Source organism: Dipodomys merriami, unplaced genomic scaffold (assembly GCF_024711535.1).
Source record: "Dipodomys merriami isolate MVZ:Mamm:240054 unplaced genomic scaffold, mDipMer1.0.p SCAF_456, whole genome shotgun sequence".
Taxonomy (NCBI): Eukaryota; Metazoa; Chordata; class Mammalia; order Rodentia; family Heteromyidae; genus Dipodomys; species Dipodomys merriami.
The window spans coordinates 335,884-348,005 of NW_027206020.1; positions in this window are offsets into that span (position 1 = coordinate 335,884).

Consider the following 12,122-nt stretch of genomic DNA (forward strand, 5'->3'; position numbering starts at 1 on the left):
TGTGTTCCTGGCAAAATAGGTCCATTTTGTGTCACTGTGTTGGCTATGAGATCCTTGCCATAGCGCTCCAGCGCCTCACACATCTGCAGGGATGGCCAGCGTCTCTCCTGATGACAGCAGTACCTTGGGGTTTTCCCCTCCTTTTCTCCTCTGTGCTGTTAGTCATCTCAAGAACGAAGTTTGGGTGTGGGTGACTCTGTCCATTGACCTTAGCCCACCCACCCCTTTCCTCCTGTTCCATTTTCCCTGGGCCTCACTCCATATCTTTCAGCCCCTCGAAGGGGTCCCCTTCCTCTGACTCCCCTCCCAGACCCTGGTCACCTTACTGCCTCTTCACTCCACAAGTGATCTACAGTTGCCTCTGCACTCTTTTGGGATTTGAAGGCTCCTGCCAGACCCCAGAAGAGGAGCCCAGAGCAGTCAGCAGTGCAAGTGTGTACTCAGAGCAAATCAGCGGTGATGCTACATATTTGAAGTCAGGAGCCACACAGAAACAGCACAGTGCACAGCATTTCTGGGGAAGAGGGTGGACTTGCTGGTGCTGGTGACCCATCTGGGGGATGGGGACGGGGACGGAGCGGGGGGGGCTGGAGCTGGTGACCCATCTGGGGGATGGGGACGGAGCGGGGGGGCTGGAGCTGGTGACCCATCTGGGGGACGGGGACGGAGCGGGGGGGCTGGAGCTGGTGACCCATCTGGGGGACGGGGACGGAGCGGGGGGGCTGGAGCTGGTGACCCATCTGGGGGATGGGGACGTGGGGGGGGGCTGGAGCGGGTGACCCATCTGGGGGATGGGGACGGAGGCGGGGGCTGGAGCTGGTGACCCATCTGGGGGATGGGGACGGAGCGGGGGGGGGCTGGAGCTGGTGACCCATCTGGGGGACGGGGACGGAGCGGGGGGGCTGGAGCTGGTGACCCATCTGGGGGACGGGGACGGAGCGGGGGGGCTGGAGCTGGTGACCCATCTGGGGGACGGGGACGGAGCGGGGGGGGGGGGCTGGAGCTGGTGACCCATCTGGGGGACGGGGACGGGGACGTGGGGGGGGGACGGGGACGGAGCGGGGGCGGGGCGGGGGCAGAAGCCTGTGTAGACCGGCAACGCTGCAGCTTCTCTCAGACACCTTCCCACTGAGGGATCTAACGTCAAGCCGGAGGTGACTCACCGTCAGTCTGACAGGATCTGGCTCCTGAAACCCCAGGGTGAAAATGAACAGGGCATGAGTCAGGAATCTTCAGAACAGCAGGCCGCTCTGCCGTCTGGGTGCCCTCTGGGGCATCCAGGGTGCAGGTGGTGGCACTGTGCAGATTCCGTGGGCTTCTGGAAGTGCTCGGAGAAGGAGCAGATGCATTTTTTCCTCACTCACCTGGACAGACCTCCCCAGGTCCCCGCTTGGTGTGTGCGTGGGATGGGGAGACATGGGACCAGCTCCAAATGTGGAAACAGCAGGGTTTCTCCATAGCCATCCCAGCACGAGAAGTCCCAGACCTGCCCCAGCTTCCATGCGCAGACTGGCAGGCCAGCGTAGCACAGGCCTGTGATACATGGACACACCACACCTCCTAAGACCAGCAGAGTCTGGTGGGACAGGGGCTGGACAGTCTACCAGACCTACTGGGGTATTTATGGGTTCCTTCTTGTCACTGTCCCATGTCACGCACAGGACAGGCCCTGGCCTTCAGACCCCAGAGAAAGGCAGGTGAGAGAGTATGAAGCAGGAGAGAATGGTAAAGATCCCGGCTGTGGAGGCAGGTGGCTGCACACTCTGGAGAGGCTGCATGCTGGCCCCGCAGGAGCTGTGGTCCAGGAAGGCTGCCCGGCACAGATCCCTGCTCGGCCTGGACATCCACTCCACAGCAATGCTCTGCTCTGCTCTGTGATGACTTTGCTTCCCTCTCGGGTCAGGCAGCTGGAGGCAAAGCTGAGGGCAGACTCACCCCTCACCAACGCACGCCTTGCCTCGGGAGAGGGCCCATGTGCTGGAGAGCAGGACAGACTGGAACGCACGGCAGTCATCTGACGGGAGAATGTCACCTGACCTGGGATGCTGTCCTGTGACCCTAAGCAAACAACATAGTCATGCTCATGAGGTGAAGATTGTCCCGGGGTGGGCATCAGCTAGGTGGCCCTGGGCCCGGAGCTCAGGGGCCTCATCGCACAACCCAGCTCTTCATCTAACTTTTCACATAAGCAGGTCACTCGGAGGGGGCCAGATTTCCAGGTCTCCGGAAATAAATATCTTTGCTTAGTAAAAATCACTCTTGGGGTAGTGTATGAGCTGGACAGCTTAACGAGAAAAATAAGCTTAAGCCAAATACTTGGGTTTCAAATGACAGGCAGCAAGAAGCACAGCGTTTCATGTTCCTAGGAGTGAGGACTTTAATCTGAAGCTCTCCCTGTGCTGAGACTAAACTCCCAGAAAGGATCAGCCTCTTCATCCCTGTCAAAATCATCTGCAGATTTTTTCCCTTGAACATTTTAATGCCAGTTTTGTCCCAAGATGAGTGTCATCTTTTTTTATCGCGAGTGGAACACAGGGTGGCAGGCATTCAGAGGTTAGCAGGCTCTGATGATGGAGATCTGGGGTGGGGGGAATCTAGAAAGGAGCCACGGGTGTCTCGGGACTGTGGGGCTGTGATACTGAGCTGCTAATCTCAGGCTTATGGAGGCTTGTCCTGGCTCCACACAGTTAAGACCACTCTGACAGTGCTTAAAGCAGCAGGAACACAGCCAGTGCTGTGTTGCTTTTGTGTATGTGTGTGTGTGTGTGTGTGTGTGTGTGTGTGTGTATTTAGTAAGTTGTGGTCTCTTGGAGGCTAGGCCCTCACCAGGTGACCTGGAATGATCAGGGGCCCTTGTAGGTGATGGTGCGGGGGGGGGGGGGGAGAATGGGGGGGGAAGGGCGAGAGAGGGGTCCCGCAGTCTAGCAGCATCCCTTCCTCAGGAGTCAAGGTCAAGAACCTTAGGTGTGACCGACTGATTCCCCTTTACACCGCAGGACCACAGGCCTGTGGGCTGGGCTGGGCATCGGGCCGCTTGTCTCCTGTGGAGACAGAGACATGCTGGCACTGTCTATGTGAACCGGGCCGCCGACCGGCTCTCCCGACAGCCCAGGGCACCCAGTTACTAGGGATGGTGTTTTTCTTTCTGGTTTTGGAAGCCAGAGGTGCTGTTTTTAAATGCCATCCATGGAGTCCCTTTACGGGCAAAGCTTTGTTTCAGCTCCCCAGCACTGACTCGGTTTCTAGTCTTCTTGTTTCAGTCCTGAGATTGGCCTGGCCCAGCCAAGCAGCTCTGGTCATCTCACCTCTGACCCTGCGCTGGGGCAGGGGGAGCGCGGCCCTCCGCGCGGCCTCTCCAGCCTCGCAGTGCATATTCAGTTCCAAATGGCCGCAGGGACCCCAAGAGAAAGTGCAGCACCGCTGTCTTTTTTAGCCAGGCCTCTGGGTCAGGACATCACCCTGCCATGGCCTGAGGGGAGCATTTACAAAGCCCATCAGAGGGAGGGGGAAGCCCAGGCCTGGTGTCTTTAGGGGAGAATAGCAAATTCTGGAATGAAGTACGGGCAGGAAACAGCATCCCCACTTAAAAATCCAAGCTGCCACACTGACATCTTGGTGACTTGTTTCCTCACCTCCACAGCGCAAGGCTGATGGGCTGATGTACAGGGGACATGGCTGAATGCTGGTCGGCTCGAGCAGTTCTACCTGGTGAAAGAGCAACATTCCCATGGGCATGACCAAGTGCCAGACACTGGCGATTCCTGTCTGTGCCCTGGATCCTCCCAGCAGCCCTGAGTGAAGACTGCTCCTTTGCCTGTTGGTCAGTCGAGGGGCTGAGGGAGAGCTGCTTCGCGTGCTGCTCAAGAGAATGGAGGCACCCATCTGCAGTCCCTGGCCCCAGGCTCCAGAGGCCTGTTGGTCGTTTGTGTGTTTAACCTCAAACAATGAGGAGAAATATGGCCAAAGTGCCTGGCATGCATGGATAGAAGTGCCCCAGCGAGAACCCCTTTGTACTTTAATGCATGCTAATAAACATTTATTTAAAATAATTTAAAATCCTTTAGCCTGATAGTCTTTAAACTCTCTTGATTAGCCAGCCCATAGCTGGAAAGCAGCTGAGCAAATTCCCCCATTTAATAGAAAATATTAAGTATACTGTTAAACATGCATAATGAAAAAGGATGAGATAAAGTGAAATAAACAATATTTCAAAAGGATTCATCTACTTTTAAAAGCACTGAGCAAAAACTTAGGTGCAGGGCTCAAGCCTAGGCCCCAGCTAGTTAGGAGGTAGAGATTGGAGAATGGTAGTTGGGAGCCAGCCCCAGCAAAAAGAAATTGTAGAGACTTTGTCTCAACCAACGATTGGGTGAGGTAGTAAGTACCTGTTGTCCCATCTTCACGGGGAGCACGGTGGCTGGGCACAGTCATGTGTATCTGCTTTCCCGGGGACCCAGGGAAGTACAGGCAGGAGACAACCCAGCCTGCTGGCCTGGGCATAAAGTGAGACCCTATCTTGAAAATGGGGTCAGAGGCATGGCTGAAGTGGAAGAATGCCTCTCTAGCAAGCACACAGCCCTGAGTTCAGTTCCCAGCACTGCAAACAAAGCAAAGAAAAGACACTGTGCAACCAATTTAACACTATTACTAACCTAAGTTAGAGTTTTAGCACTATTTAGGGAGGCTAGTGTGAATGGATATGCTCTATTATTTTAAACACCTCAGTTTAGTACATTGTGAAACTTGAGATTTCAAGGGTCTTGTCTGAGACAGTTGTTTCAATAGCTGCTGTCATAACTAAAAAGAATACCTCGGAAAAATGCAGATTCAAATTTTTAAAAGTGTTGGCTGCACTTGCCAAACCATGGTATTCTTTACTCCGTTCATCCATCAATTATGTAAAGGCTGTCACTGACATTTGGCTGGCAAATTTCCATCTTCCCCAACCCCAGTTACTATGCCACCAACTATTTGGATAGAATGAATTAGTGTATTTTTAACAAAGGGATTTAAAACTCACTGAAAACTTTGATTTGAAGAACTTTTCCTAACAGATTGGAAAAGTGTTTGCGTATTTTTAAAATGAGTGTTTTTATAGGTGACAGATTTAACAGAGCTCATGACATTACAAACAGCTCCACATGCCTGTTGTCAGGATACTGCTTGTATTTTTTGCTTCTTCTCAGGCCAGTTATTTTTCAGAGTGTTAAAAACTACATTTTACCTAAAAGAGACAGATTATGTAAGATCTCTGCTTTTTGTTAAAAGTGCTGATGGCATTGGCTGCTCAGGCTGATGAGAATTGTGATTGTATTAAAAGTGCTGGTGGAACCTAGTGTGAAAATGCACTCCTATAATCCCAGCTGCTAAGGAGGCTGAGGCAGGAGGATCACAAGTTGGATGCTAGTCCACAGGATCTTTCTGGCAAGCTAAGCAAGACCTAAGCAAGGCTAAGGATGTGGCTCAAGTGGTAGAGCACTTGCCTACTGGAAGTGAACCCTGGATTCCACCCTAGTATTACAGACCAGGCCCAAGCTGCCAGGCACCTTAGGGTATTGTTTCTGTCCTGGCTTCTGATGGCCTGATAACCCTGACCAGTGCTGTTCTGTTGCTCTTGGACTGTGGGGTTGTGTGTGCGTGTGTGCTCAGTGTGCTGCAGGGTTGTGTGTGCATGTGTACTCCGTGCTGCAGGGTTGTGTGTGCGTGTGTACTCAGTGTGCTGCAGGGTTGTGTGTGCGTGTGTGCTCAGTGTGCTGCGTGGTTGTGTGTGCATGTGTACTCCGTGCTGCAGGGTTGTGTGTGCGTGTATACTCTGTGCTGTGGGGTTGTGTGTGCGTGTGTACTCTGTGCTGCGATGTTGTGTGTGCGTGTGTACTCTGTGCTGCAGGGTTGTGTGTGCATGTGTACTCCGTGCTGCAGGGTTGTGTGTGCATGTGTACTCTGTGCTGCAGGGTTGTGTGTGCGTGTGGGCTCAGTGTTCTGTGAGGTTGTGTGTGTATGTGTACTCTGTGCTGCAGGGTTGTGTGTGCGTGTGTACTCAGTGTGCTGTGGCATTGTGTGTGCGTGTGTACTCAGTGGGCTGCAGGGTTGTGTGTGCATGTGTACTCTGTGCTGCAGGGTTGTGTGTGCGTGTGTGCTCAGTGTGCTGCATGGTTGTGTGTGCGTGTGTGCTCAGTGTGCTGCGTGGTTGTGTGTGCATGTGTACTCTGTGCTGCAGGGTTGTGTGTGCGTGTGTACTCAGTGTTGCTGTGAGGTTGTGTGTGCGTGTGTACTCAGTGTTGCTGTGAGGTTGTGTGTGCATGTGTACTCTGTGCTGCAGGGTTGTGTGTGTATGTGTACTCCGTGCTGCAGGGTTGTGTGTGCGTGTGTACTCAGTGTGCTGCAGGGTTGTGTGTGCGTGTGTACTCAGTGTGCTGCAGGGTTGTGTGTGCGTGTGTGCTCAGTGTGCTGCAGGGTTGTGTGTGCGTGTATACTCCGTGCTGCAGGGTTGTGTGTGTGTGTGTGCTCAGTGTGCTGCGGGGTTGTGTGTGTGTGTGTGGACTCAGTGTTGCTGTGAGGTTGTGTGTGCGTGTGTACTCTGTGCTGCGGGGTTGTGTGTGTGTGTGTACTCTGCTGCAGGGTTGTGTGTGCATGTGTACTCAGTGTTGCTGTGAGGTTGTGTGTGCATGTGTACTCTGCTGCAGGGTTGTGTGTGCGTGTGCAGTCATTGTGCTGCAGGGTTGTGTGTGCGTGTGTACTCTGTGCTTCAGGGTTGTGTGTGCGTGTGTACTCTGTGCTGTGGGGTTGTGTGTACGTGTGTACTCTGTGCTGCAGGGTTGTGTGGGCATGTGCAGTCATTGTGCTGCGGCGTTGTGTGTGCGTGTGTACTCTGTGCTGCAGGGCTGTGTGGGCATGTGCAGTCATTGTGCTAAGGGTTGTATGTGCATGTGTACTCAGTGTGCTGCAGGGTTGTGTGGGCATGTGCAGTCATTGTGCTGCGGCGTTGTGTGTGCGTGTGTACTCTGTGCTGCAGGGCTGTGTGGGCATGTGTAGTCATTGTGCTGCGGCGTTGTGTGTACGTGTGTACTCTGTGCTGCAGGGCTGTGTGGGCATGTGCAGTCATTGTGCTAAGGGTTGTATGTGCGTGTGTACTCAGTGTGCTGCAGGGTTGTGTGTGCATGTGTACTCAGTGTTGCTGTGAGGTTGTGTGTGCATGTGTACTCTGTTGCAGGGTTGTGTGTGCGTGTGTACTCAGTGTTGCTGTGAGGTTGTGTACATGTGTACTCTGCTGCAGGGTTGTGTGTGCGTGTGCAGTCATTGTGCTGCAGGGTTGTGTGTGTGTGTACTCTGTGCTTCAGGGTTGTATGTGCGTGTGTACTCAGTGTGCTGCAGGGTTGTGTGTGCATGTGCAGTGTGCTGCGGGGTTGTGTGTACGTGTGTACTCTGTGCTGCAGGGTTGTGTGTGCGTGTGTACTCTGTGCTGTGGGGTTGTGTGTGCGTGTGTACTCTATGCTGCAGGGTTGTGTGGGCATGTGCAGTCATTGTGCTGTGGGGTTGTGTGTACGTGTGTACTCTGTGCTGCAGGGTTGTGTGGGCATGTGCAGTCATTGTGCTAAGGGTTGTATGTGCGTGTGTACTCAGTGTGCTGCAGGGTTGTGTGTGCATGTGCAGTGTGCTGCGGGGTTGTGTGTGCGTGTGTACCTGGTGTGCAGCCGGTGTGTCTTCTACAGTCCCTTATTTACTTGGTGAGGGAAAGCTAATTAGAGCAGAATATGCAGTCTGTAAGTCCTCAGCACACACACCTGAGGGAGGCCCTCGGGGATAGGAAGTCTGTGGGGCTAAGAGGGTGTCCCACATCCTTCCTATGTGAACCCAGCCGGGGCCTCTGGACCTGGAATTCCTGAAGGTCATGTTCAAAGCCTGTGTCCCCAGGGCAGTCACCTTCCATGCACCTCATGGCTATGAGGAGCGATGGGGATGGGGGGGGGGGCGAGGAGAGGAAGAATAGTGCTCATGTGGGACAAAGACCACCCCCGGAGCGACACTGGCCCAGAGAGTGAGAGTGAGAGAGAGCTGGGGGCGGGGAGAGAGTGCACAGCCAGCCTCTCGACGGCTAGGAAGCCTGCTCATCCCCCATGCCATGGTGGACGGTGTGGGTCTGCACACTGCTGTGGGGCCTGTGGGGCTCATGGCTGAGCCTCTCCTGGGACACATGTCCTCACCTGCACAGCAAAGCTCTGGGCCAGCCGCACACTGTCATTCTGTCTCTCCCTGTCTGCTCTGTCTTGATCCAAGATCATGAAAACACTCAGCGCACTGCTGCCTCTGGAGCCACGTCTGCTCTGTGGCCTCAACTCTGTCCCCCGCAGGCAGAGGCCGCTCCCCTTTCAGTCCTCGGTTCAGAGAAGGCAGCAGATTTTCAGCCTCTGTGAAATGACAGTTTAGCTGGGTACACTTTCAGCTGGGCAGAAATTCAACCTCTGATGAATTATAGTTTCTCTGGGTATAAATCCAGCCAGCCACCTGATGGTTTGGCTGGGAACAAACCCTGAAGAGACTTATTTTCCTCTGAAACTACAGATATTATTTTCTTCTCAGATGCTCTGCTGCACTTTTGTTTTTGGCTTCCTGGGGTTTTGAACTCTGGACCTCATGCTTGCTAAGCTGCTGCTCTACCACTTGAGATACCCTCTACTCCTATTTTTTTCCCCCACTTATTTTTGAGATAGGGTCTTGCTTCCTGCTGGGAGCGTGCCTGAGCTTTGATCTGGATGCTTTGGGACTCTATTCTTGCTGTAATCTCAGTTTCCCTCTGTGGGGATGGAGTCTCCTGGATTTTTCTGCCAGGGCTGGGCTAGAACTATGATCCTTTCAGCCTCTCAGGTACCTAGGATCACAGGCATCAGCTACTGCACTCAGCTATGGAACGACAAGGGGCCTTAGGAACTGTTCTGCCTGGGATGTCCCGGAACTGTGATTCTCTTCTCAGCCTTCCACACAGGCAGTGCGTGGCATGAGCGTTGCATGCATGAGCAGCTGTGCCCAGCTCTGCATCTTTATTGATCTCACTATTGCTCACTTAAGCATCTACTTTTTCTCTCTAGATATTTTTAAAGTTGCTTTTCTATTTTGAGATTCTGTATTTTAGTTTGCTCAAGTCTGAACAAAAGTCTTGTCTTTCTCAATTTTCAATTATTTTCAGTTATGAGTTGAATTCTGCCCCTTACCCACCTCCCCAATTCCTGTGTTGAAATTCTAACTCCAGAACCTAAGAGTGTGTCTTTGTGGAGATAGGGCCCTTGAAAAGGTAATTAATTTAAAATGAGATTGTAGAAGTGGGTCCTAATTCAACATGACTGGTGTCCTTATGAAAGGAGGAGATCAGGACACAAACCACGGAGGGAGACCTGTGTAGGGACAGAGAAAATACATGGATTCCGTGAGGCTGAGGAAAGAAGCCACAAAGGAGCCAGTTCTTGACCTTGACTTCCAGAATCTAGGACTATGAAAGAATAAATTTGGTTCATTATCCACTGGTCTGTTTTGCTTTATGATGGCAACCTGAGAATACTTTTTTTTCCAACCTGGAAAGTTCCGAGTCATTATCTGTTTGAGCATTGTCTCTCATTCTCCTCTTGCTGCCTGCTCTGCTTTGAATATATGTTATCTCTACATTATTAAAGGTGAAGGGTCAGTTATACGAGTGGGATTGGTGCCTTTAGAAACCACCAGTAAGACACCCTTCCGTCTTCTGCCATGTGAGGACACAGCAACAAGATGCCATCTTGGGACAGAGACGGAATCTGCCGGCATGTCGATTGTGAATTTCCAACCTCCAAAACCATGACCAATAAATTCAAGCTGCTTATAATTTCCTACTCTCAGCTACTTAGTTACAGTAGCAGAAACAGACTAACATTTTGCCTATGTGGGAATCTCATCCTGTTTTCTTCGTGGTCTGCATTTATTTTTGTGGTATTGGGGTTTGAACTCAGGACTTTGTGCATTGCTATGAAGGGCTCTACCACTACCTTAAATATATTTTTAATCTTTATGTGCTGTTCTCTAGATATTTTCATCATTATATTTTAGTTTGTTAATTTTTCTTTCCATTCATCTATTTTTACTTCTTCCTTATTTCTGTGATTAGATTTTTCATATCTGGAGTTTCTAAACTATATGCTTTTTAAAAATTATTCATGTTGCCTTCCATTTTTACATTGTTTTTATGCTTTTTTTCTGGTTTTGGGGGCCTGGCTCTGTTGCTCCTTCTGCCTGCCCATGCTTTCTGTTGTTCGCTTTCCCTTGCATGGACTGAACACATTCAGTATGAGCTCATCCTTCAGCCTGCAGAAACGCCCTTACAGGAAACATGTGCCTCTTTCTTCCCAGACGCTCTCTTCACATTAAGCAATTTTTTAGTTTAATTTTTTAGCTGAAATCCACACACAGAGAATGAGTAGAAATTCTTCCTTCCACCATTACATGTCTCACTCTCAAAGATTTCAGTTCCTTTGGGAGTCTTTGTTTTCCTATTTAGATCCCTAGACAGAGGGAAAACTTCCTTGCTGATTTCTCAGAAAAGTGGATAGCATCCATCTAGTCTTTAAACGGATGAGACGGCCCTTGTTCAGGGAGGGCTGACCCAGGGTCTATCTGATATTCTACTTCACACTGTCCCACCTGACCCAACCCTCAGAGAACTATAGGCCCTCTGTTCCTCCCAGATCCACTCCCTGGTCAACTCTGGTATTGACTTCTCAGTCAATTTCCACTCTCGTAAAAATTGCCTCCCTCCCTCCCTCTCTTTCTTTCTCCCTTTCGTTTTCCCCTCTCTCTCTCTCTCTCTCTCTCTCTCTCTCTCTCTCTCTCTCTCTCTCTCTCTCTCTCTCTCTCTCTCATCTTTCACCTGTTTAACTACAACTTTATTATTAATGCCCTTTATTCTTAGCCCAGGTTCTGTACAAGCTGATTGCTCAGCTTCAAGATTTGTCTTCAGAGGCTTGGTGCAGCTTCTGCAACCAAAGAGCTCAGAGGATGGAATCATTCTACTTCCTGTTGCTCACTAACCACAGCTCCCCCCATCCTGGCATTTAACCCCCCCCCCACTTCCATATTGCACCCTGTGGTCTTAGGCGTTTTCTGAAGAATCACATCCCTCACAGAAAACAAGGTTCCACGGGGTTTGGACTGGCCAGGCTCAGCACCTTGACAGTGGGAATGCTGATCTGAATGGAGGGGCACGCAGACTCTTTGTGAGCCAAGGCAGTTCCTGGATTCCTAGCTTGGGGGCCAGGGCAGAGTTTGGGTCCCCTTCCCCACTTAATTTACATTTTAACAATGTATTTCTCGTCATTTACACTCTTTGATTTTTACCTTAAGCCAGAGGTCCTTGTTTGCAAAAATGACTAAATGAACATGTATCCATTTCACAGTCCAATAAAACAGGAAGGCAGTGCAGTCACTAAATGACTTGGACATTAGGAAAACTAGTGATGGGCTGGCCAAGATTTTTCTGCCAACCTCTCTTTTTCACAAAGGAAATCTTCTAAGCAGTCTTGCTCATTTAAATTGTGCAGTAGAGATGATTGTGACAATGGAGGGTTAAAGTGACTAATTTAAAACAAGAAGCAGTTGAATGTAAAAGTCAATTTTAAAACCTTAATTGTATGTGTGCACGAAGATCTCTCCTGTCTGCCTGCCTGTCCCCAGGACTTGGAAGCTTTGAGCTTCTCCGCCAGTCTCTTCCCTCCTGCAGCCCAGCGGGATGTTTGGAAGGGTGGAAGCTCACAACCAAAACCAAGAGCTGTTCTAATTTTAGAGTCTTAATGGTGCCCAGGGGGAGGGGCTTTGGCTGCCACTGCGCTGAAAGTCTTCCCAAAATAAAAGTTCAGGTGACCCGTGCGCTTCAGTTGCTTGTGTGACGTGCGTTCAGACGTGGCTTTCCTCTGTTTACACAGAACATCAGAAACCTAGTGTAAGCCAAAGATGAAAGCCGAGCTGTTCCGATGGCAGCTGGGGAGCAAGCTCCTCCCCAAGAAGGATGGGAATGGCCCTGCCTTGAGAATGCTGTCCTCCCTGCTCTCTGCCTTTCGTCTTTCGTTTTCTTCTTTTATCATTCTCCTATGTCTGTCTGTCTGTGT